Source organism: Mesoplodon mirus, assembly GCF_964341445.2.
Source record: "Mesoplodon mirus genome assembly, chromosome: 8".
NCBI lineage: Eukaryota > Metazoa > Chordata > Mammalia > Artiodactyla > Ziphiidae > Mesoplodon > Mesoplodon mirus.
The window spans coordinates 32997870-33024498 of NC_138984.1; the positions used below are offsets into that span (position 1 = coordinate 32997870).

Sequence of the window (26629 nt, forward strand, 5' to 3'; positions counted from 1 at the left end):
TTGCTTGGCATGTAGCCAGGCAAAAATGATTTAATTCTAGTTTTTTCTTCCTTTAATCAACTTTAGAAGGTCAAAATAAAGATATAAATTAAAATTTAAGTCCAAGTCAAGCCTACATCAAATTAAGCAGCATCTGAGTAACTTAGAGCTTGGTGATAAAGAATAAAGTAAGGTGCTATCACCTTACTCCTAAACCATTTCAGTAAGGGGTGTGTATGTGTGACAGAAATTAAGAACGCAAGATAAGCAAATTGCAAAGCTAAAAAGTAATCGAAGATAATTGAAATGTCCAATTTCTAAAAGCTTCCTAAAATAGTGTATGAAACTGCAGAGAGAGTCATTGGCCAGAATGTGATTTCCTAAAAAAGGCCTCACACTGCAACAACGGTCAGTTTAAGTGCCTAAGGCCTCATCTGATGGGTTGCTGGAGTCCTGGAATACTCCAGCAGGAAGGCGCACGCATACAAGTCCTTGATAGACGTGCTCAAGGCTTCATTGTGTCCCAGGGCCCTCGGAGAGAGGCCGCTGGACCTGCTTCCAAGGAAAAGAGAGCAGGGGTGGGACAGCACCGTAATTTTCCTCCTTCACTCATTCATTCTCCGATTCACTGGTTCCTGGAGGCGGTTCCCAAGGACGCGCGGAGGAAAGGCGGAGCGCGGGCGGCCCCAGCTGGGTGCGGTCAGGCGCCTGGGGCTGGGGGTGAGCCTGGCGGGCCAGGGGGCGCGGACGGCGGGCGCCCGGGAGGGGCGGGCTCGGCTGCCTGCGCCGGAAGTGAGTGGCGGGTGGCGGGTGGGATTGGGGGGAGCGAGCTGTAGGGCTCCAGTCGGTCAGCCCCGCGGCCGTCCGGCCCTCAGCCCCGCCTTCTGCGTCTCGGCCGGACACGGCTGCATTCGGATCCGCAGCCGCTGGGCGCTGCGGCCGCCCCGCCCGCAGCGCGCTCCGCCCAGCCCCCGCCGCCGCTGCCAGGGCGGTCGGTCAGTCAGTCAGTCACGGAGCGCGCGGCGCGGGAGCTGCGGACCTTCGCGGCGTCTCCGGAGAAGGAGCGCCGCGCCTGGGGAGGAGGCGGCGGCGGCGGCTGGACGAGCGCGAGTGGCGGCTGCCCAGCCCGGGGCCGCCCCGGAGCCGGGCCCGCCGGAGGACCGAGCCGTTGCCACGGTAAGTGCTCAGCCTCGCTCTTGGGCCCGGCCGGGCGCGAGGCTGGGAAGCGCTGCCGTCGCTCCCGCCTCCATTTTCCCGGCGCCCGGCCCCGCCATCCGGGCGCGGTGCGGACGGCCGAGCTTGGGGCGGGGTCGCGGCCGCGGCCGGGGCCGGGGCTGGTCGGACCTTGCCCGGCAAGCGGCCGGCCGGTGTTTGGGGGTCGGCGGGGCCTGGGCTGTACCCTGCGCCCCTGGGGGCCGCGACGGAGGGAGACAATGAGATGCAGGGCCGCCTGGGGAGGGTGCGGTTGGGCTTCTCCGACCCGGCACCGGGGACTGGTGGCCCGGGACCGCGGGAAGGAAAGGACTATTCCCCCGACTAGCCACAGAAACCAGTGATTCGGTGTCTGGGGTTCCCCGGGTTTCAGTGCTCCCCATCTTTCGTAAATGAGTTCAGTGCAGAGATTTAGGAAGGCGGGGCACCTTCTTGTCTTCTTTCTAATTAAGCAGGCTGAGTAATTGCTCCATTGCTCTTGAGCCCATCTCTTCTGCGTCTGTTTGCATTCCCGCCGGAAATCCAAACTGCAGTTCATGCGGGGGGGGGAGGGGGGGAGAAGGAAGGCAGTTCAACAGCATTAGGATGCCTTCGTTTTAAGACGATTTGAAAGATGTGGTTTCTTATTCAGGCGGAGTCTTAGGGTGTCCCCGCGGTGTGAGCTGGAAACCGCGTAAGTCATTGCTCGTAAGCATGAAGACGTGGCTTAGTATGAAATAAGAGCTTTGGGGAAGGGTGTCAGCGTTACATCAAATGTGACTTGTTTGTGTGTATCCCATATATTCTGTGGGAAGGGCAATTGGGGAAATCTGAGCGAATTGACCAGTTCTTCACTTAGCCTCCAGATAAGGGTTGGTGTTGTCGGCAGCATTTGTCTTGGTGATGTGGCGAGCTGCCTCTGTGTGTGAAGTCCGCGGTAAAGGAACAGTAAAGGTAACCAACCGGCTAGGGATGGGGCGTGATGGGGTTATTAAAATGGTGGTAGTGAGACCGTAGGAATATTAAATTCAGCAAGTATTTATGGAATACCTACTATCTGTCAGGCAGGGTGGGGGACATAAAGTGAACAAGAATGCAGCGTATAGCGGTGGAAAGAGCTCTTTGAAGCCAGGGAAACCAGGGGCGCCGTAAGCACTGGAATTGGCTGGTAGTGTGACGTTGGATAAGCTGTTGAACTCTCAACAGTACGGTTCTCCATCAGTAAAATGGGAATAACTAAGACCACCTGCTTACCTCCCGAGATGGCTGCCAAAGGATTTAATGAGATAATGTATGCAAAATGCCTAGCACCTGGCAGGGCACCACGGTGTTTTTAACAAATGTTAATTCCTTTTCTCTCTAGCCTGCTGCTCCTGAGGTTTTCTTGGGGGAAGGTGGGAGAAGAAGTGAATGTAGGTAATTGTAATGCAATGCATTATATAATAAAATGTTGAAGGAGAGGTGCAAAATGGGGAAGTGAAGAGGCGAGGGAATAATTCTAAATTGGGAGCACTGGGGGAAAATTCATGGAAGCTGTGGCATTTAAGTGGAACCTTTAAGGATGGGTAGGATTTCAGCTGATGTAGATGGGCAGGGTGAGGACATTCCTAGTAGAGGTGGAGGAATTGAGGAGGAAGAGCAATGGGGGAAGGGCAAAATTAGAGACACTCAAAGGCTTTTTAGCTCTTGTTGAGTCTGACCTTCAAAGATTGTCTCTGTTATTTTGCTTTCTGTGTTGTGAATTTACCAGAAACCAGATTTAGTCTATTCAAGTAAGTACAGAAATGTCTACAAAGCTCAATACATGATTTTTTGGATAAGACATTTTGTGGTATTTGGACTGCTTCTCTCTCCTGTTTGAATTTAATAAAGAATTATTTGTAGCTAGTTCCTTGTATGAATAATAGTTCTATTTGGCAGAAAAAGCCGCTGACATGTTAGAGTCAGAGGTCTTACTAAGATTATATAGTAACTGGCTGAAAGATATGGAGTAGTGGGCACATATTGGGTGTGTCTCAAACTCTTGATCAGTATTGTTTGTTTTCACAAATATTTTAACACTTAATTTTCGGGAGAAGTGTTTTTAACCACTGTCTTGTCTTTGAAAAGAATTAAAATGGCTTTTCTTTTGGTTTTGCTACCTTTTGGTTCCCACCCCATGCGTAATTATTTATTAGATTAGCATGGTGGATGGCTATCACAATATTATTCACAGATACTTGGACACACATTATAAAATCTCATGACTTTGCCTTGGTTCTGAAGTAGTTGAATGTCAACATTAGTATTGTTGATCTCAAACAGTTATTTTAGGAAAATTAATATTAGCAAAACAAGATATGTGACCTCAAGCAAATCACTTTTCTTGGACTCTCAATTCCTTTACCTATAAAGTGAGAAACTTGGGTTAAATCACTGGTTTTCAATCTGTGTTTTACTGAACTCTAGAACTTTGAAGAGGACCTTCAGGTGTTTGAGTTTAATTGCATTAAAATGTGTTTTAAACCCAGAATAATATATTTTTTTTTTTTTTTTTTTTTTGCGGTACGCGGGCCTCTCACTGTTGTGGCCTCTCCCGTTGCGGAGCACAGGCTCCGGACGCGCAGGCTCAGCAGCCATGGCTCACGGGCCCAGCCGCTCCGCGGTATGTGGGATCCTCCCGGACCAGGGCACGAACCCCTGTCCCCTACATCGGCAGGCAGACTCTCAACCACTGCACCACCAGGGAAGCCCGCAACTACTTTTTGAGATGCACTATTTTAAGTGCTTTACATGTATTGACTTATTTCATCCTTGCTATACTCCTGTGCTGTAGGTTCTGTTAATACGTGAAAAAACAGGCACAGACTACAGAGCTATAAAGTGGCAGAGTTGGGTTTGAAAGCAGGCAGCATAACTCTTAAGCTTGTGTTCTTAACTACATTCCTATATTGCCACCATAATAAATAACACGCAATTTTTTTTATTGTGGTAAAATATACAACATAAAATTTACCATTTTAACCATTTTGAATTGTACAGTTCAGTGGTATTAAGTACATTCACATAGTTGTGCAGCCATCATCACTGTCCATCTCTAGAACTTTTTCATCCTCTCAAACTGAAACTCTACCCATTAAACATTAACTCCCCACCCCCTTTCCCTCTGGCCCTTGGTAACCACTTTTCTACTTTGTCTCTGCGATTTTGACTACTCTAGATACTTCATATAAATGGGACCATGCAATATTTGTTTTTGTTTTGTATCTGGCTTATTTCACTTAGCACGGTATCTTTTTTTGAATATCAAATTTATTTTTATTTATTTTGGGGGGGCATAATTTAACCTTTTATTTTATTTTTTTCTTAACATCTTTATTGGAGTATAATTGCTTTACAATGGTGTTAGTTTCTGCTTTATAACAAAGTGAATCAGCTATACATATACATATATCCCCATATCCCCTCCCTCTTGCGTCTCCCTCCCACCCTCCCTATCCCACCCCTCTAGGTGGTCACAAAGCACTGAGCTGATCTCCCTGTAGCACAGTATCTTTAAGGTTCATCCATGTTGCAGCATGAATCAGAATTTCATTACTTTTTAAGGCTGAGTAATATTTCATTGTATGTATATACCACATTTTGTTTATTCATCTGTAGATGGACATTTGGTTGTTTCCACCTCTTAGCTGTTGCAATACTGCCCTGAACATTGGTGTACACATATCTACTCAGGTCCCTGCTTTCACTTCATTTGGGTATATACCCAGAAGTGGAATTGCTGGATCATATGGTAATTCTGTGTTGGATTTTTGAGGAACTGCCACACCATTTTCTACAGCAGCTGCAGCATTTTACACATTTACAGCTGCAACCAGCACAAGGGTTTCAGTTTCTCCACATCCTCACCTCAACACTTGTCATTTTCTGTGTTGATAATAGCCATCCTAATGAGTGTGAAGTGGTATCTCACTGTGGTTTTGATTTGTATTTTTCTAATGATTAGTGATGTTGAGCATCTTTTCATGTACTTTTTGGCCATTTGCGTATCTTCTTTGTAGAAATGTCTATCCAAGTCCTTTGCCAATTTAAAAAATCGGGTTTTGCTGTTGTTGAGTTGTGGCAATTCTTTATATACTCTAGATATTAATCTCAGATCCATGATTTACAAATATTTTCTCTTATTCTGTGGGTTGCCTTTTCACTCTGTTGATAGTGTCCTTTGATGTATAAAAGTTTTTCATTTTAATGATGTCCACTTCATCTATTTTTTCTTTTGTTGCCTGTGCCCTTGGTGTCCAAGAAATCATTGCCAAATCCAACATCATGAAGCTTTTCCCCTGTGTTTTCTTCTAAGAGCTTTATAGTTTTAGCTATTATATTTAGCTCTTTGATCCATTTTGAGTTAATACTTGCATATGGTTTTAGGAAAGGGTACAACTTCATCCTTTTGCTTGTGGATATCCAGTTTTTCCAGCACCATTTTTGAAAGAACTGTCCTTTCCCCGTTGAATGGTCTTGGCACCCTCGTGTACATATATATAAAATTTTCTCACATTGAAAACAGTAGTGCTGCATTGGGGTTACACCTACTTAATTGGGGAGGGAGGAAGCATTCCTTAGAATAAAGCTTCTTTTACTATCTCTGATTATTTGTGAATTTGAAATGGGTAAGGAAAGTTGTAGTTTGCAGTAAGTTTTTAAAAAATTCAGTCCTGTGCATGTCTATTCATACAGAATTGTCTAAACAGTACATTACTATGGCATATAAACTGCGTTTGGTTAAATGACAGGCAAGACTCAAGCCCATTCCTTTGGGGGTATACTCATCCTGTGTAAGTGAATTTGTTTAGTAACAAATGAACATGTAACACTAAGTCCTGATATCATGCTACAGTATAGATGTTTTATAGCTCATTGCAAGTTTTAGGTTTTTCTTGTTTGCCTTGTAAGCAGTTTTTAGATATTGTTACTCATTTTGAAAGAAAAAAATTCTTATTGGGCTTCCCTGGTGGCGCAGTGGTTGAGAGTCCGCCTGCCGATGCAGGGGACACGGGTTTGTGCCCCCGTCCGGGAAGATCCCACATGCCGCGGAGCCTGCGCGTCCGGAGCCTGTGCTCCGCAATGGGAGAGGTCACTGCGGTGGGAGGCCCGCGTACCGCAAAAAAAAAAAAAAAATTCTATTTAAAAAATTTCTCAAATCAATTTAATTGAAGCATATCCTGAAACTGCAAAACCATTAAAAGCTACTAAGAAAACAAAACAAGTGCTGCTACCTACTTGCAACTACTTATCTGAGTGAAATAAAAACAAAATTTTACAGAAATAAATGGGTTGCTTAGGTGTCAAGACTAACATCTCTAACCCTCATTTGTCTCTTTGAGTTTTGTTTTTTTTTTTTTTTTTTTTTTTCGGTACGCGGGCCCCTCACCGCTGTGGCCCCTCCCGTTGCGGAGCACAGGCTCTGGACGCGCAGGCTCAGCGGCCATGGCTCACGGGCCCAGCCGCTCCGCGGCATGTGGGATCCTCCCGGACCGGGGCACGAACCCGTGTCCCCTGCATCGGCAGGCGGACTCTCAACCACTGCGCCACCAGGGAAGCCCTCTTTGAGTTTTTAATAAATTATATTTGAACATAAAATGGTATTAGCAGTGCTTTTGCAGTTATATATATTTGCCATGCTGCATAAGATTTCTTCTGGAAAAGTTATGTTGTGAGATATTAGAAACCCCCCAGATTATATGATGTTTACGCTTCATCCTATGCTCTTAATCACTGTCATCTTAAGATATAGTATTTACCACACTTTGGGGCAGATGTCTTAAAATACATCACTCATAACTTATAAATTGACTTTTTAAAAAGCATATTTTCTGCTATTCATAAAATATATATTGTTACTCTGCTTTAGGCAGAGTAACGCATAATGGAGAAATCAGAGAAATAGGTGTTCTCCCCTCCAAAATAGAGAGGATACTAGTTTAAGTGCAGGATACAAGGAATCAGTAGAGAATGTAATTTAAGGGAGCAGAGTGTAGAAAGAAACAGAAGGGACTGGGGTTTGTTAGGCTTGGAAAAGAAGGGACAAGTCATCCCTTTACATGAGAAGAAAAGCAAGATTGCGTGGCCCATAATTGATGTCTTGTCATTTGTGTAGCACTAAAAATGTAAGCCCCCGGTGAAGAATGGTGAAATCTGGAGAAAATTAGAACTGTGAACATATTGAATAGGCCCAAATATTGTAGAATTACAATAGTAAGTACAGTTTTTTAATTGTACTTGAAAATTGAATGCTGTTTTGGAAATCACTTTTAGAATGATCTTACTAAGTTTGATACGTTTGAAGAAGAGTGTTAGCTAAGTCAGTACAGCAAAATAACTGGCAATGTGACTTGAAAATACAATATATTCTTTATGTATCCCAGACTGTACGTGCCTCTATCCATGGTTCCAAGCATAGTTTATTTTCCCTCATTTTTCTAGTCAAAATTCTACTCATCCTTTGAGTCCCAGTTCCATTGCCACACACCTCTGTGAAGCTGTTTGATACTAAGTAGAATTCATTGCCTTCCTCTTTATTCCTCTAGACCTTACTTGATTTGCCCTATATTGTAAATAATTGTATACTGTCTTAAATCCCCGATTCTGGAGTATTGGATCTAGTTTTACTCATCTGAAGTGTCTCTCAGTCCCTTAAATATAATAGAAATGCAATAAAAACGGTTTTAATGAGGACTTCCGTGGTGGTGCAGTGGTTAAGAATCTGCCTGCCAATGCAGGGGACACGGGTTCAAGCCCTGGTCCGGGAAGATCCTACATGCCGCGGAGCAACTAAGCCCGTGTGCCACAACTACCTGAGCCTGCGCTCTAGAGCCCGTGAGCCACAACTACTGAGCCCGCATGCCACAACTACTGAAAAGCCCGGGTGCCTAGAGCCCATGCTCCCCAACAAGAGAAGCCACCGCAACGAGAAGCCTGCACACCGCAACGAAGAGTAGCCCTCGCTCGCTGCAACTAGAGAAAGCCCGCATGCAGCAATGAAGACCCAACACAGCCCTAAATAAATAAATAATAAATAAATAAAGGTTTTAATGAAAGCCATCATTTAAAGAATTCTTTATGGTTGGTGTTACATCTCCTGAAAGGATCCATAAAAATCTAATAATGTTTATTTTATTTATAAAGAACAATTCTTTCTCGCCTTATTTGGTTTATTTTATAATGTAACAAATGACTTTAGAGACTTGTGAAGGGAATCAGTGATCCTCTTTATCTGTGAATAGAGTTCTTTATAAATGTTAGTAATGACTCAAAAACCTTTTTGTTTACCCTAAGTTTTAAAAATAAATATTTGTTTTTTAAAGCAAGCATAATGAATACAGTGCATTATGTTTGAAAAATCTTGGTTGTACTGCTTAGTAATACAGAAATTCCAAAGTCTGGATCTTAAATTTGTTTATTTTGGTACTTGTTTTTAATGCTTGTCTTAGCTAAAAGGCAGCTCATGCAGGGACACGTACCCCAAAAGAATAACTGCCTCTTTGGCTGTACTTTCTAAATGGAGATACTCATTGTTTAATTTCTATCCATCAATTATGCAGATTTGGCTAGCAAAGTTTGCCCTTTCTGTGCAAACCAATGTGAGGATTTGCATTTATATGTTTTTAATAAATGTATTCAAAGTCCAGAGAAACTGTGTATGGAAGGCATTTAAAGAATTAGAAAACGGTTTCTCTGTGTTTAGAGTGTGCAGGTATGAGTATTCAAGATGACACACATTGACTTCTTTTGAAATACAGTTATTTTCTTACTAAAAAAATGCTTCATTTGCCTTTAAGGTACACATAGATTAACTATGTTTTTGTTTTTAAAAACAACTGCTAGGTAGCATACTGCTAACCGTCACTTATCACAGAAAGTCAGCAAATTTAGACTTTGTGTGTGTGTGTGTGTGTGTGTGTGTGTGTGAAAGATAAATGCTTAACTCATCTTTAAATTTGACAACTCTTTTAAAATACTTTGCCATGAGACAACCAATAAACCTGTTTGGTATAAAATACTTATGCGTCACTCCTCAACTACATCAGCAACATTCTGTAACACTTGGTGCTGTTTCTGCTTCAGCTTGTCTTTTGCTGTAGTAGTTGCATTTGAGGTTAAACCTTACTTCCCCTGCCCCAACTTTCTTTTGTTGAGGTCAAAGCAGCTGCTTCATGAAGGATTAGATAATAGTTTTTCCATAAAATATTGTTTCTATAAAGGAAATCATTTACCGTAAGAATATGTCTTCCCTGGAACACCAGTCTCTTGTAGCAATTTACAGAAAGGTGCGTTCTTTATTTCATTTTTGAAAAAGATTCCAGCAAATACTATCACTCTTCCCTCCAAATATTTAGAATCACTTATACCAGAATACTTAGACTACTTTACATATATGATGTGTGACTGACAGGTGGCCATAATGAAGAGGCCAGTGTCATTTTCTATGTTAAGGAAACACATGTATTATATTGTATTACATTATATGGTACTTAAAATACATATGTATATTAAGATAAAGATTAAATAGAACTCCTAATATGTCCTTATACCCTAATGGATCATCACTCACACTTCCTGGGTTATAATCACCTCCGTTTTGGAAATCGCTGTACAGTCTTACTGAAGTACTGTTGATAATAATGAACCTTTTATATTAAGTTCCATTTCATAGTGTATAATATTATTTATGAAGCCATCTTAAAGCACTTGGGACAAGACATTCTGATTTTCTTACTAATTAGAAAGAAATGTTTGTGGAAGAAAAATAGATAAATTTCAACAAAGTGAGACCTTAATAAAATTTATTCTTTTTTAAAAAATTTATTTATTTATGTATGTATGTATGTATGTATGTATGGCTGTGTTGGGTCTTCACTGCTGCGCACGGGCTTTCTCTCGTTGCGGCGAGCGGGGGCTACTCTTCGTTGCAGTACACGGGCTTCTCATTGCGGTGGCTTGTTTTGTTGTGGAGCACGGGCTGTAGGCGAGCAGGCTTCAGTAGTTGTGGCACGCGGGCTTCAGTAGTTGTGGCACGTGGGCTCTAGAGTGCAGGCTCAGTAGTTAGGGGCTTAGTTGCTCCGCCGCATGTGGGATCTTCCCGGACCAGGGCTCTAACTTGTGTCCCCTGCATTGGCAGGTGGATTCTTAACCACTGCACCATAGGGAAGCCCAATAAAATTTATTCTTTACCACGGTTGAAGTTATTAGCTTATTTTAGAAGCTTCAGTTTGGATTTTGCATTATGCTTTCAGGAATTAGGGTGAATTAAAAGTACCCATTTAAAATTTAATTTAGTAATTCAGTAGTGTTGATAGACATCATTTTTCCATGTCCAGAGTGAGCATTTTTTTCCTCGAATCTCTAGCAAGATAGAAAACATTTCCATGACTACCCTTTATCTTTCCCTTTCTTCTCTACTTCTGCAACCGCAGCCATAGTTGCTTCATCACAGATACATTTTGCCTGTTCTAGAATTTTGTATTAATTGAATCATATGTATGTGTTCCTTTGTCTCAGACTTCTTGCCCTCAGCATGATGTTTTTAGATCCATCCATGTTATTGCGTGTATCAGTAGTTTGTTTCTTTTTATTGTGGAGTAATATATGCAATTGTACGAATATTGAATGTACCATAGATTTGTTTATCCAGTTTCCTGTTGATGGGCACCTGGCCTGTTTCCAGTTTGGGACTACTGTGAAGAAAACTGCCGTGAATATTTTTGTACATGTCTTTTTGTGGACAAATGTTTCATTTCTCTTGGATAAAGGAGTGGAATTGCTAGGTCATATGTAGATGTTCCTCTTTTTAAAGACTTGTATTTGAAGAACAATATACACATGTATCATAAACGTACACTTCTACAACCTGAATACTCCTGTGTAACCAGACATAGATGAAAAAGAAAATTAACAGTGTGCCAGAAACCCTCCTCATATTTGCTTTTCTATACGACTGCCCTGTCATGGGTAGCCACTGCCTTGACTCCTAACTCTAATTTTGCTGTAAAGTTTTTTGGTTTGCTTGTTTCTTTAAAATTTTTTTTCTACTTTATTGAGGTATAATTTCCACATAATAAACTGCACATGTTAAAGGATACTGTTTGATAAATTTTCATACACCTGTGAAGCCATCACTGCAATCAAGATAGGGAACATATTCATCATCCCCCCGTTTCTTCACATCCCTTTGCCAGTCATGCACCCCTCCACCTCTGTCTCCGTGCAACCTGTCACTGTAGATTAGTTTGAATTTTCTAGAATTTGATGTATGGAATCATACAGTGTTCTCTTTCAGTCATTCTCTCTCTCTAGTCTGGTTTATTTTTATGCAGAATAATGATTTTTTTAACAAGTCTATACAAAAGTCTTTATTTTAACATTAAAAAGAAAGAATCACATGTTCTTTCTCACAGCTTTACCAGACTGAACCATCCGATAAGTTACACGCACACAGGGACTTGGCAGGTTATTGCACAGCTTTTCAACGGGTTGAGTCAGGACCAAGTGGCCACCTTCCCCACAGCTGGGCTCTGAATAATGATTCAGAATAATGATTATAGATTGATATAATAGAATAATAATTTTTAGATCGTTCCATATTGTTTGGATTAGTTCCCTTTTATTACTGAATGGTATTACATTATGTGTATATACCACATTTTGTTTATCCATTCACCTGTTGATAGCTATTTGGGCTGCTTTCATTTCTAGCTTTTTACTAATAAAGCCCCTGTGACATTTTGTACAAATGGAGACAGATATATGTACACATATATCCTCATGAAAATGTTTTTATTTCTCTTGGATAAATACTATGAGGACATGCTGAGTTATATAGGGTACATGTATTTTTAATTTTTTAAGGAACTGGCAAACTTTTCCAAACCTGTATCATTTTATGTATCCAACAGCATTATATGACAATTTTAATTACTCTACATCCTAGCACTTGGTATCGTCAGTCGTTTTCATTCTAGCCACTGGAGTGGATACATAGTGGTATCTCATTGTGCTTCTAATTTGCATCTCCCTGATTACTAATAATGTTGAGTGAAGTTTCATGTTCTTATTAGCCATTTGGGAAGTGACTGTGCAAGTCTTTTGCCCATTTAAAAAATTGGGTTGTTTTATCTTTTTTAATTTAGTTGTAGCAGTTCTTTATATATTCTAGGTACAAGTCCTTTATCAGATATATTTGTGAATGTTTTTTCTTAGTCTGTGGCTTCCCTGTTTATTTTTTAGTGGTGTCTTTCAGATAGCAGAAGTTTTGATATTGCACTTCATCAAAATGATCAATATTTCCTTTTATGGTTAGCGATTTCTTTGTCCTAATAAATCTTGGCCCACACTAAAGTTGCAAAGGTATCTCCCTATGTGTTTTCCTAGGAGCATTATGATTTTAGTTTTCACATTTCAGTTTGTGATTCATTTTGTTTATGGTGTGATGTAGAGGTTGAACCCCACCCCCCATCCCATGTTTATACAATATCTACTTGTTCCAGCATCATTTATTTAAAAAAAATATGCTTTCCATTTTTGTCAATTATATCAGTAAAGCTGAGGAAAACCCCCTTTCCTTTCCTCCTTTGACATCTTCGTTGAAAATATTTGACAATAAGTGTGGGTCTATTTCTGTACTCTCCATTCTGTTACATTACAAGAGATGTAATTCTCTCTTCTTTTGCTAGAACTACATTGTCTTGATTACTTAGCCTTATAGTGAGTAAGAAGTCAAGGTAGAGGATATCCCCCAAGTTCTTTTCGCAGATTGTTTTGACTATTTTAGGTCATTTGCCTTTCCATGTAAATTTTAGAATTAGATATTGGGATATGTGTTATAATTAAATTGGATACCTAGTTCAATATGGGGAGAATTGGCTTATAATAATATAGTATCTTCCAATCCATTAACATGGTATATCTGTCCATTTATTTAGATCTCTAATTTCTCTCAGCAGTATTTTACATTTTTCACTTGGCATAGAATAAACACTGCTTGCTGTCCTATTTGTATCATTTTTTTTTACAGCCAAATCATACTTTACACAAGCTTATTTTTATAAGTAAAGGTTTGGTATGGAGATTTTCCATTTGATAACCTTTATCTAATGCATAGATGAAGGGACCACCTTTTCTGATGTGACAGCGCTACAAATAGAGGAGACTGAAACATATCTTTAGAAACATTAAAGCAGAAGCTTACAGCTTTATAGTTATCGGCATAATTCTTTTGACTTGTATGGTTGTGGATATTAATATTTAAAGAGACTTATCTTTATTAGCATAGTCTAGTATTTTTAGAATCAGAAGTAAAACAGAATCTTATCAGTTTAATTGGGGCATTAGTTCTTACCAGAGGAGTTTGCATTTTGAGTTTGCATTTTGTAGTTTGCCTTATTTTCTTCCCCCTTTCATTAATAATACTAATGGAAATATGCAACTCTCAGAAATGTATAAAGAAGAAAATAAAACATAATCCTACCACCCAGAACTGATTACAGTTAAAATTTTTGGTATATTTTCTCGTGTGTGTGTGCGCGTGCACATGCCTGTTTATATAGCTCATTATCGTATGCATAATTTAGTTCTTCTTTCATTTAAATGCTTATATCACTAGCATTTTCCCATGCATTAAATGCTTTATGAATAATTTACAACATCTGCATTATAATCCAGGATGGACAATGAAACACACTTGAATTTACTCAGTTTTTCTTTTCTTGTGGGATATTTAGTTGCCTTTCCCCCTCCCCGTGTGTGTATGTGTGTTTAATATTTGGCTTTAATGAGCATACTTGTTCACAATCTTTGTCCGTATTTTTAATGTCTTTCTCACATTGTTTTAAAGTCAGAAAAGTTTTAAACCGAAGTGTAAAATATGATAGACATCTACATACTCATCACCAGGAGGAATCAATTGTTTATATTTTGCTTCAAATAATTTGTTGAAGGAGACGTAACAGATAAAACAAAAATCCTCCCCAGATAACAATTTGTGTTATTCTGGTGCATATTTTAGTGCATTTAACAAATGTGTGTCCATAAAATTTTACTTATTACTGTCTGTGCTTTTGAACTTTATAGAAACAATAAATTATATCTTCTTCTAAAATTTGCATATTTTACTCAACTGTGTGGTTTGAAATTATTTGTACTGGTTCTTGTAGATCCAGTTCATTCTTTTTATCAGAATAAGCCAGTTTTTCCATTCCTCTTTTGAGGGGGGTTAGTTAGGTAGGATGCCACAGTGAACATCCTTTTACATTTCTCCCGGTGCTTGTATCTTACATGTTTGGGCACTTAGAAGTGGTATTGCAGGATCATAAGGTGCATAATCTCCAGAAGGCTCTCCAAAGCGGTGGGGAGTGTATGTCCCGACCAGCAACGTCTCATTGCTCCACATCCTCCCCACCCCCTGGTTTTATCAGACTTACTGTTTTTGCCAACTTGATGAGTACGAAATGGGTAATATTTTTTTCTTTAGTATGTTTTTAGAAATATTGTTATTAGGATGGGAGCACAAGGTTCTGTAGCATATTCAGTGAAACTTTTTATCCTTGGAAATTGTATTCTTTCAAATATCCATTAAGAAATGTTTTCTAATCACATTAAAACTTTTAAAGAGTTTTAAATAAAAGCATTGTTGTTCATGTTTATTCACAGTGGGGTATAAGTGTTTTGTCTAAAGAAGTATTATCTGTCCTGGCTATAAGACTGATATTGGAGAATTGCCTAAAATGCATTAACTCTTAGGTTGTGACATCTGTGTAGATAATTTAGATGATTATTTGGCTAACAGAACCCTTGACTGATTTTACTTCTTGTGAGCTTTTGGGGGAAACATTTAATTTTTTAAATCATGTACAGTCAAGTAAAAATGTAATATCCAGTTGTAATTTTTTTCATTTCAACAACTGACGACTGCTTATGACATAAGAGTAGAAATGATTTACTGTGGAAATTCTGAATGTATTATTCCTACAAAAGTTGTCTTCTCTAACCCTTTTCCCTACTGTGTATGTATGTGTATAATAATAAACATTTCCAGTTTAAAATATTGTAACATGTAGGCACATTAGTTTTAAAAGTAAAGAATATAAAAGATGTAAAAGTTCTGTTCTCTGTTGGAGATTGTAATAAAACTCCCTGAAGGCAGGGACCATGTCTACCCTTTAAATAGCTATATTCTCTGTGTTTTTCTGTACAGTGCTCGACTCATAGTAGTATTTCACTAAGTATTTGTTGGATGAACGATATTCTTTCTTGCTAAGTAGTACTCTTAAGTGAAAAATAACTACTTTTTTAGTACAGATAAACACAGACTTAATTCTGTGTGAACCTAGAATTCTGTCAGTATTTATTCTTAAATGGTAATATTTAAGCTTTGGTTTTTCTGGTCTTCTGAGTGAGAAGCATGCAAGTAATGGCAAAAAAGTGGTAGTTTTTATTATAAAGAAACTCAACTCTGGATCTATTTTTAACTGAAAAAGAAAGCTAACTTTTTAGCCTAAGAATTCACTTGGAGTCCCTCTGCATGATTTAGGTGTATTTTAGCCTGTGAACGCCCAGTTCTCTCTCCATGACTTCTGACTTGACTTCCTTATTGTCTCATCTCTCTGCTCCTGTATCTTTGCCCCTAGTCCTTGTGGGCACAAAGCTCTTTCCTTTATGAGCCAAGGGTCTCATAAATTTAGTGACTTAATTGACCATTTGGAGGTTTACAAGGGAGAAATCACATGATGTGTATGTAGCCTTTTACCATCTTACAGCCTCTGCACCCCATCTGTGGCTACTTTCCCCAGCCAGCTCTTCAGACCTGCCACCATTTTTTTTTTTTTTATCCTGTAGAGCTTTCTCAGAACTTTAGTCCCCCACTCTCAATGTATTTTTCACAAGGAGTAGCACTGTGTTGTGTTATCTATTGCTGTGCAATGGATCACCCCAGAACTTAGTGGCTGAAGACAGCAGCAATCATTTTATTATTTTTTCGAATGGTTCTGGGGGTTGCCCAGGCTTAGATGGTTCTCACTGGGAATGTCTCATGCAGTTGCAGTCAAGGGCAACTGGAGCTGGAGTCCTCTCAAAGGATTCCTCACTTACCTGTCTGGTGATTGAAGCTGGGACCTCAGCTGCGGCTGTGGGCTAGTTTCTACACTTAGCCTCCTTCTGTGGCCTGGGCTTCCTCACAGCATAATGTTAGGTTCCAACAGCAGCTTTCCAAGAGAAACAGCAGGTGGAAGTTGTTAGCACTTTTGATGATCTAGTCCCCGAAGTCACTCAGCATCACTTCCTCCGTAGTTCATAGGTCCTCCCCAGAGTCCAGGGAAGGGAACATAGACTTTACCTCGCTATAAAAAGAGTGTTAAGGCAGATTGTTGTGAGAAGAGCACATGAGACTGGGGATCTTGTTGCAGTCATTTGGAAACTACCATCTATCTTACTATATCAGGTAGGTTTACTGATCCCCAGCTGAAATTCTGATGAACAAAATTTTATCCACCTTCTTTTATCTGAAAAAATTTCATTACAGATGATGAGGAAGTTATAGATACGTTCAAACGCCACTGCCTTTAAGAATGAAGGTTAGAAAAAAAGCAGCAGCAGGACACCGCCCTTCCGGGAGCCTGTGCAGCCCGCCACTGCCGGGGTCCCGGGATCCAGGGGCGGCTTCCCTGGGAGAACGCACGGCGCGCCTCGGGCTGGTGCAACGTCACGCCGACCTCTGCCGCTTCAGGCTTGCCCCACACTCCGTGCCCCTCCCTCCCTCCCGGCCTGAGTGAGCCAGAGTCCCCGAAGAGGCTGCTCCTTTAACCCTGTCCTATCTGAGCGAAGAACAGACGCCCTCCGGCGACCTACACGCAGAGGCGGGGCCAAATCCAAAGCTGAGACCCAGGAGCTGTGAGAACAAAGAAGAGAAAGGGAAACCTCTCCCAGCAGCCTCAGAAGCAGCGGATTAAAGCTCCACAATCAACTTGATGTACCCTGCATCTGCGGAATACATGAATAGACAACACATCATCCCAAATTGAGGAGCCCGGAGTCAGTGCTGTGCCTCTGAGGTGGGAGAGCCAACTTCAGGACACTGGTCCACAAGAGACCTCCCAGCTCCACATAATATCAAACGGTGAAAATCTTCCAGAGATCTCCATCTCAACACCAGCACCCAGCTTCACTCAACGACCAGCAGGCTACAGTGCTGGACACCCTGAGCCAAACAACTAGCAAGACAGGAACACAACGCCACCCATTAGCAGAGAGGTGGCCTAAAATCATAAAAAGTCCACAGACACCCCAAAACACACCACCAGACGTGGACCTGCCCACCAGAAAGACAAGATCCAGCCTCATCCACCAGAACACAGGCACTAGTCCCCTCCACCAGGAAGCCTACACAACCCACTAAACCAACCTTAGCCACTGGGGACAGACACCAAAAACAACAGGAACTACGAACCTGCAGCCTGCAAAAAGGAGACCCCAAACACAGTAACATAAGCAAAATGAGAAGACAGAAAAACACACAGCAGGAGAAGGAGCAAGATAAAAACCCACCAGACCTAACAAATGAAGAGGTAATAGGCAGTCTACCTGAAAAAGAATTCAGAATAATGATGGTAAAGATGATCCAAGATTCTATTTCCCAGATCCAAAATCTTGGAAATAGAATAGACAAAATGCAAGAAACAGTTAACAAGGACCTAGAAGAACTAAAGATGAATCAAGCATCGATTAAAAACACAATACATGAAATAAAAAATACTCTAGATGGGATCAATAGCAGAATAACTGAGGCAGAAGAACGGATAAGTGAGGTGGAAGATAAAATAGTGGAAATAACTGCTGCAGAGCAAAATAAAGAAAAAAGAATGAAAAGAACAGAGGACAGTCTCAGAGACCTCTGGGACAACATTAAACGCACCAACATTCGAATTATAGGGGTTCCAGAAGAAGAAGAGAAAAAGAAAGGGACTGAGAAAATATTTGAAGAGATTATACTTGAAAACTTCCCTAATATGGGAAAGGAAATAGTTAATCAAGTCCAGGAGGCACAGAGAGTCCCATACAGAATAAATCCAAGGAGAAATACGCCAAGACACATATTAATCAAACTGTCAAAAATTAAACACAAAGAAATCATATTAAAAGCAGCAAGGCAAAAACAACAAATAACACACAAGGGAATCCCCATCAGGATAACAGCTGATCTCTCAGCAGAAACTCTACATGCCAGGAGGGAGTGGCAGGACATAATTAAAGTGATGAAGGAGAAAAACCTGCAACCAAGATTACTCTACCCAGCAAGGATCTCATTCAGATTTGATGGAGAAATTAAAACGTTCACAGACAAGCAAAAGCTGAGAGAGTTCAGCACCACCAAACCAGCTTTACAACAAATGCTAAAGGAACTTCTCTAGGCAAGAAACACAACAGAAGTAAAAGACCTACAATAATGAACCCAAAACAATTAAGAAAATGGGAATAGGAACATACATATCGATAATTACCTTAAATGTAAATGGACTAAATGCTCCCACCAAAAGACACAGAGTGGCTGAATGGATACAAAAACAAGACCCATCTATATGCTGTCTACAAGAGACCCACTTCAGACCTAGAGACACATACAGACTGAAAGTAAGGGGATGGAAAAAGATATTCCATGCAAATGGAAACCAAAAGAAAGCTGGAGTAGCAATTCTCATATCAGACAAAATAGACTTTAAAATAAGGACTACTAGAAGAGACAAAGAAGGACACTACCTAATGATCAAGGGATCGATCCAAGAAGAAGATATAACAATTGTAAATATTTATGCACCAAACATAGGAGCACCTCAATACATAAGGCAAATACTAACAGCCATAAAAGGAGAAATCGACAGTAACACACTCATAGTAGGGGACTTTAACACCCCACTTTCACCAATGGACAGATCTTCCAAAATGAAAATAAATAAGGAAACACAAGCTTTAAATGATACATTAAACAAGATGGACTTAATTGATATTTATAGGACATTCCATCCAAAAACAACAGAATACACATTTTTCTCAAGTGCTCATGGAACATTCTCCAGGATAGATCATATCTTGGGTCACAAATCAAGCCTTGGTAAATTTAAGAAAATTGAAATTGTATCAAGTATCTTTTCTGACCACAATGCTATGAGACTAGATATCAATTACAGGAAAAGAGCTGTAAAAAATACAAACACATGGAGGCTAAACAATACACTACTTCATAACGAAGTGATCACTGAAGAAATCAAAGAGGAAATTAAAAAATACCTAGAAACAAATGACAATGGAGACACGACGACCCAAAACCTATGGGATGCAGCAAAAGCAGTTCTAAGAGGGAAGTTTATAGCAATACAATCCCACCTTAAGAAACAGGAAACATCTCGAATAAACAACCTAACCTTGCACCTAAAGCAATTAGAGAAAGAAGAACAAAAACATCCCAAAGTTAGCAGAAGGAAAGAAATCATAAAAATCAGATCAGAAATCAATGAAAAAGAAATGAAGGAAACGATAGCAAAGATCAATAAAACTACAAGCTGGTTCTTTGAGAAGATAAACAAAATTGATAAACCATTAGCCAGACTCATCAAGAAAAAAAGGGAGAAGACTCAAATCAATAGAATTAGAAATGAAAAAGGAGAAGTAACAACTGACACTACAGAAATACAAAAGATCATGAGAGATTACTATAAGCAACTCTATGCCAATAAAATGGACAACCTGGAAGAAATGGACAAATTCTTAGAAATGCACAACCTGCCAAGACTGAATCAGGAAGAAATAGAAAATATGAACAGACCGATCACAAGCACTGAAATTGAAACTGTGATAAAAAATCTTCCAACAAACAAAAGCCCAGGACCAGATGGCTTCACAGGCGAATTCTATCAAGCATTTAGAGAAGAGCTAACACCTATCCTTCTGAAACTCTTCCAAAATATAGCAGAGGGAGGAACACTCCCAAACTCATTCTACGAGGCCACCATCACCTTGATACCAAAACCAGGCAAGGATGTCACAAAGAAAGAAAACTACAGGCCAATATCACTGATGAACATAGATGCAAAAATCCTCAACAAAATACTAGCAAACAGAATCCAACAGCACATTAAAAGGATCATACACCATGATCAAGTGGGGTTTATTCCAGGAATGCAAGGATTCTTCAATATACGCAAATCAATCAACGTGATACACCATATTAACAAATTGAAGGAGAGAAACCATATGATCATCTCAATAGATGCAGAGAAAGCTTTCGACAAAATTCAACACCCATTTATGATAAAAACCCTGCAGAAAGTAGGCATAGAGGGAACTTTCCTCAACATAATAAAGGCCATATATGACAAACCCACAGCCAGCATCGTCCTCAATGGTGAAAAACTGAAACCATTTCCACTAAGATCAGGAACTAGACAAGGTTGCCCACTTTCACCACTCTTATTCAACCTAGTTTTGGAAGTTTTAGCCACAGCAATCAGAGAAGAAAAGGAAATAAAAGGAATCCAAATTGGAAAAGAAGAAGTAAAGCTGTCACTGTTTGCAGATGACATGATACTATACATAGAGAATCCAAAAGATGCTACCAGAAAACTACTAGAGTTAATCAATGAATTTGGTAAAGTTGCAGGATACAAAATTAATGCACAGAAATCTCTGGCATTCCTATATACTGATGATGAAAAATCTGAAAGTGAAATCAAGGAAACACTCCCATTTACCATTGCAACAAAAAGAATAAAATATCTAGGAATAAACCTACCTAAGGACACAAAAGACCTGTATGCAGAAAATTATAAGACACTGATGAAAGAAATTAAAGATGATACAAATAGATGGAGAGATGTACCATGTTCTTGGATTGGAAGAATCAACATTGTGAAAATGACTCTACTACCCAAAGCAATCTACAGGTTCAATGCAATCCCTATCAAACTACCACTGGCATTTTTCACAGAACTAGAACAAAAAATTTCACAATTTGTATGGAAACACAAAAGACCCCGAATAGCCAAAGCAATCTTGAGAACGAAAAATGGAGCTGGAGGAATCAGGCTCCCTGACTTCAGACTATACTACAAAGCTACAGTAATCAAGACAGTATGGTACTGGCACAAAAACAGAAAGATAGATCAATGGAACAGGATAGAAAGCCCAGAGTTAAACCCACGGACATATGGTCACCTTATCTTTGATAAAGGAGGCAGGAATGTACAGTGGAGAAAGGACAGTCTCTTCAATAAGTGGTGCTGGGAAAACTGGATAGGGACATGTAAAAGTATGAGATTAGATCACTCCCTAACACCATACACAAAAATAAGCTCAAAATGGATTAAAGACCTAAATGTAAGGCCAGACACTATCAAACTCTTAGAGGAAAACATAGGCAGAACACTCTATGACATAAATCACAGCAAGATCCTTTTTGACCCACCTCCTAGAGAAATGGAAATAAAGACAAAAATAAACACATGGGACCTAATGAAACTTAAAAGCTTTTGCACAGCAAAGGAAACCATAAACAAGACCAAAAGACAACCCTCAGAATGGGAGAAAATATTTGCAAATGAAGCAACTGACAAAGGATTAATCTCCAAAATTTATAAGCAGCTCATGCAGCTCAATAACAAAAAAACAAACAACCCAATCCAAAAATGGGCAGAAGACCTAAATAGACATTTCTCCACAGAAGATATACAGACTGCCAACAAACACATGAAAGGATGCTCAACATCTTTACTCATTAGAGAAATGCAAATCAAAACTACAATGAGATATCATCTCACACCAGTCAGAATGGCCATCATCAAAAAATCTAGAAACAATAAATGCTGGAGAGGGTGTGGAAAAAAGGGAACCCTCTTGCACTGCTGGTGGGAATGTGAATTGGTACAGCCGCTATGGAGAACGGTATGGAGGTTCCTTAAAAAACTACAAATAGAACTACCATATGACCCAGCAATCCCACTACTGGGCATATACCCTGAGAAAACCATAATTCAAAAAGAGACATGTACCAAAATGTTCATAGCAGCCCTATTTACAATAGCCCGGAGATGGAAACAACCTAAGTGTCCATCATCGGATGAATGGATAAAGAAGATGTGGCACATATATACAATGGAATATTACTCAGCCATAAAAAGAAATGAAATTGAGCTATTTGTAATGAGGTGGATAGACCTAGAGTCTGTCATACAGAGTGAAGTAAGTCAGAAAGAGAAAGACAAATACTGTATGCTAACACATATATATGGAATTTAAGAAAAAAAAATGTCATGAAGAACATAGGGGTAAGACAGGAATAAAGACACAGACCTACTAGAGAATGGACTTGAGGATATGGGGAGGGGGAAGGGTAAGCTGTGACAAAGTGAAAGAGCGGCATGGACATATATACACTACCAAACGTGAGGTAGATAGCTAGTGGGAAGCAGCCGCATAGCACAGGGAGATCAGCTCGGTACTTTGTGACCGCCTGGAGGGGTGGGATAGGGAGGGTGGGAGGGAGACGCAAAAGGGAGGGGATATGGAAACATATGTATATGTATAACTGATTAAATTTGTTATAAAGCAAAAAAATAAAATAAAATAAATTAAAAAAAAAAAAAAAAAGAATGAAGGTTAAAAAGTAATCTTTAATCCTGCTGTCTCTGTTCGTTGGAGCATTTCAAGTGTACAAATGTGTGGACTCCATCCCAGTCTCCCAATAAATAGAATGTACTGGATGGAGGACCTCAGGCATATATTTAAAAGCTTCATGGCAACCTATTAGAGAGGCTTCAAGCCTTCTGCCTGTACTCCACGTGTATTTACCAGTGCCACACCACCTTCCTGTGGACTCACTAACATTTTGAAACCTCCCTCCTCTCTTTCTATTCAAAGTATATGATATCAACAGAAAACAGTGGTAGTCTATACTAGAGTGCTAAATAGTGTGATATGACTGTAAGTAAAAAACTGAAATTTAAAAGAACATACAAGCTGTAGTCGTCAGGGCAGTTTCATAAGAGTGAACTTAAATTGGATCTTGAAAAATAGACGGAGCTTAGATATGTTTTGTATTGATGGGAAACTCTTCTACTCAATTGGTTGTGAACATTTTTTTATTGAAGTATAATCGATATGAACATTATCTTTAATCATTTAAACAAATATCTTGGAGATGGTCAAATGGATCATTTTGCTCTCAAATGTGACAATTAAATGCAAGGGATCTCTTTTTGATACAGTGGATATTTCTATTTTACTTATCTGTTTCAGACATGGTTTAACAAAGTCAAAGGTATTCCTCCCTGTGACAGCCTCTGAAAGACTACTGTAGCAGTTTATCATTTTTTTCTATGCCCAAATTATTAAATCTGATTTTAAGTAAATCTGCCAATGGTGTTTAAACCCTTTTAACTGTTTTCATCAACCACCTTCTCAAATAGAGAAGTAAAAAAAAATCATTGATAGAAGCTGGGCCACAGTGAAAATAGGAAGCCCTCAGTAGATGTTACCTGTATGCCAGACTCTGTAGTCTTTAATGTAGATTATTTCATGTATGCTTCACCATAAGGATGTGGGATGATTTTACCAATGAGGACACAGGTTTAGGAAGATGTAAAAGGACTACTACAAGTTCATGGAGCTATTCAGTATTCAAGTCAGGTAATCTAATAACTGGAGAGCCCCAGCTCTTAACCGAATCAAGAAGTTCATTTTCTTCTTCTGGGAATGCATATGAAACAGTGATGGAAGAAAGGACACCACTTAGCCATCTGTGGAATTACAAATTGTAACCAAGAATGTCTTCTTTTTTGTATATTGTGGATATGGCTCCAGTCATGTGAACCTTTTAGCCATGATCAAAAGCAGTGCACCAAACTTAACACTACCTGACCATTATTAGATTTGGCCAATGTGGTGAGATGAGAATCACTGATAGTTTGAAACCTACCCCCCCCTTTTTTTTTAACCCCACATGCTGTTTAGCCAAAACTTATAATGGTTAGGCATTGTTACTGGTTTCTTTAAGGTTGTAGGAAGATTAGTGAAGTTACTGGTTTTTATTTTTATTTTTTAAAAATTTAATTTTAATAAAATTTTAATTTTTTGTTTAAATTTTGTTGAGAGGTTAATAAAGAACAGGTAAATGTTTTTTATTTTATTTACTTTTTAAAATAATGTATTTTATTTTTGGCTGCGTTGGGTCTTCGTTGCTGCGTGCGGGCTTTCTCTAGTTGTGGCGAGCGGGGGCTACTCGTTGTTGCGGTACGTGGGCTTCTCATTGTGGTGTCTTCTCTTGTTGCGGAGCACGGGCTCTAGGCGTGCGGGCTTCAGTAGTTGTGGCACACGGGCTCTAGACTGCAGGCTCAGTAGTTGTGTCGCACGGGCTTAGTTACTCCACGGCATGTGGGATCTTCCCGGACCAGGGCTCGAACCCGTGCCCCTGCATTGGCAGGCAGATTCTTAACCACTGCGCCACCAGGGAAGTCCCAGGTAAATGTTTTTAATCTTTCCTCTCTCTGAGACTTTCTTTGAACTTCAGTTTCCTCATTATAATAAGATGGAAGTGATACCACCTGCTTTCCTGCTTTTTCGAACTAGAGCAGTGTACTCCCAGACTCCCCTAGGTGTGTCTGTGCAAGTGCACACAGGGTTAGGGATTCAGAGGGACTGGGAATGCAGAACCATAGAATAAATGTCACCATTATCCCGGAGCTCTAAATTTATTTGATGATAGGCAGTTTTAAACACTTTTTCTATTTTAACTTATAGAGCAGAATGTAAAATTAATATGAAATTTTAAGATAAGATAGTTGAATTCAAAATAAATTTTAGGTGTACAGCAAGCCCACTCCAGGGATATTGCTCATTATGTCACTGGCAGCCACTTTACATACTTCGTAGAATCTATATTTTGTTGTGCAGTAAGTCAAATTTAATTCTTTCTTGTAATCATGACCATTTCTACTGTTCAGACAAATGAATAGATTCTGGGAGGTAAAACCGAAATCCGTAATTATTAAATTAAAAGTATTAAATTATTAGAAGTCAAGCACCCTGAACAAGTTCTAGACTCCTGCTGAGACTTCATTTGTGTTGGGAGTTCCGGTTGCAGAGAAGGTGGAAAAGCAAGCTGCCTCAAGCCTCTCCCTCCCCTTAAGCAGTATGCCTAAAGAGTAACTGGAAAAGCGTGCTTTTCCTCTGGAATTAAGACAGGAGAGAGAAGACTGATAAATTTGAAGGGATTTAGAGTGAAGTCAGTAATTAAATAATAGAACTTCAGTCAAGAATAGATTGAGAAGGGTGGGGAGAGGCCTTTGGATTTAACTAGTCCTTTTTTTTTTTTTCCCCCAGACTAAAAAAATGAGGCCTAAGGATTTAAATGATTTAGCCCATAGTTTCTGCTAGTTAGTGGCAGAATAAGAATTTCCAGTTTCCTGACTCCTTATCCCAGCTGGCTTAGGCTAGGAACATCTTGCAGACTTTCCTTAAACGGACCAGCTTTTCAGTGTTATTAGATAATAAAGGTTTCTGCTCTTACTAATTCATATTTAGGGCATAAAAATGAAAGATTTACTTGAGTTTTCTTGTTAGCCAGAATTTGTGTTAAAATGTTAGAGTGTGTTTATTTAGCATCTATTGTTTAAACATCCCACAACCTCGTTCTGAAACTTTCAGTTAACTATAGACTCTCTCCTCTTTACCCAGAACAAATCTTGACCATCAGTCTTATGTATTTCCATTTTTGGCTGGTTAATGTCAGGAATAATGAGCCATCTCTGGTTGGTTTTCTGACTCCTGCCACAATAAAATACTAAGATATGCAAAGATGGAGGCAGAACTACTTTATGTGGGATTTACTAGTAAAGTGATTCTCCCCAACCTTGAGTTTCTATTCAGAATTCTGGTTAATTCTAAACATTTGTTTTAGCAACTGTATAAATTTTGGATTTTCATATGCAGCTAATTTGGATTAGCTCCTTTGAAGGATACTGAGAAAGGGAAATGATGGAACAGAATGGGGAGAATCTAAAGCAATGGTATGTAAAGCAGGTTGCAGAACAGGATTACAGAATTTTAGAATGAAACCTTGGAAAGGAGAGAAAGGGATATAAAGGAGGTTGAGAGAAGAGATACGTTGTGATAAATGTATTGATAACTTCCTTATACTTTGAATTGAATAAATTATTTGCTTAAGACTAGTTTGAGTTAGGTTTCTGTCACGTGCAGAAACCCTTACTAATACTCATTTAATTTTTTTTTTTTAATGTATTATTGGCTGTGTTGGGTCTTCGTTGCTGCGCGCGGGCTTTTCTCTAGTTGTGGCAAGCGGGGGCTACTCTTCCTTGCCGTGCGTGAGCTTCTCATTGCAGTGGCTTCTCTTGTTGAGGAGCATGGGCTCTAGGTGCGCGGGTGTCAG

At 39.6% G+C, this 26629-nt stretch overlaps 1 protein-coding gene across 5 annotated transcripts in view; it reads left to right on the forward strand.

Annotated features, from left to right (window-relative positions):
- The first annotated feature begins 809 nt into the window (after positions 1-809).
- Positions 810-26629, forward strand: part of RAPH1 (Ras association (RalGDS/AF-6) and pleckstrin homology domains 1) — a 95963-nt gene continuing 70143 nt past the window's right edge. For 2 of the 5 annotated variants that reach the window (XM_082630106.1, XM_082630108.1), the window contains exon 1: positions 810-1155. The gene's annotated coding sequence lies outside the window, so the exon portion shown is untranslated. The remainder of the gene's footprint in view (positions 1156-26629) is intronic. The other 3 variants (XM_082630107.1, XM_082630109.1, XM_082630110.1) reach the window with 2 other exon arrangements.